We start from the raw sequence: 591 nt of genomic DNA on the forward strand, positions 1-591 counted from the left end.
TCCAGGTCAGGATATGCTCATTTACTGTGATGTTTGGAAAAGGATCAGCAGATGGTGGGTATTTTCAAAAATACCCGCAGGAGTATGTGTGGCTATTCCGCAGGAGTAACGAGAGTGGCCATTTTACAAAGATACACGTTGAAAAACTGAACAGCATGAACCCCGCACATTCCACGGGAGGTGTCGGGACTTAAACATGGAAGTGGTGATTTTCGCAGCTTCTTTGTTTAACTGACCCATTTTACAAACCTGACATGTAAACACTGCCAATTAAATAGTGAGGCTGCAGTTTTAACTTGGTTTCATTTTGGAGGTGGAAGTAATGGAGAATGACCTTCTTACATAAGTAGACCAACGGTCCATCAAGCCCAGCATCCTGTTTCCAATAGTGGCCAATCCAGGTCACAAATACCTGGCAAGATCCCCAAAAAAGAACAAAACATTCTATACTGGTTATCCCAGAAATAGTGGATTTTTCCCAAGTCCATTTAATAACGGTCTATGGACTTTTCCTTTAGGAAGCCGTCCAAACCTTTTTAAAACTCCGCTAAGCTAACCGCCTTTACCACATTCTCTGGCAACGAATTCCAG

The sequence above is a fragment of the Microcaecilia unicolor genome, chromosome 3, assembly GCF_901765095.1.
Source record: "Microcaecilia unicolor chromosome 3, aMicUni1.1, whole genome shotgun sequence".
Classification (NCBI taxonomy): Eukaryota; Metazoa; Chordata; class Amphibia; order Gymnophiona; family Siphonopidae; genus Microcaecilia; species Microcaecilia unicolor.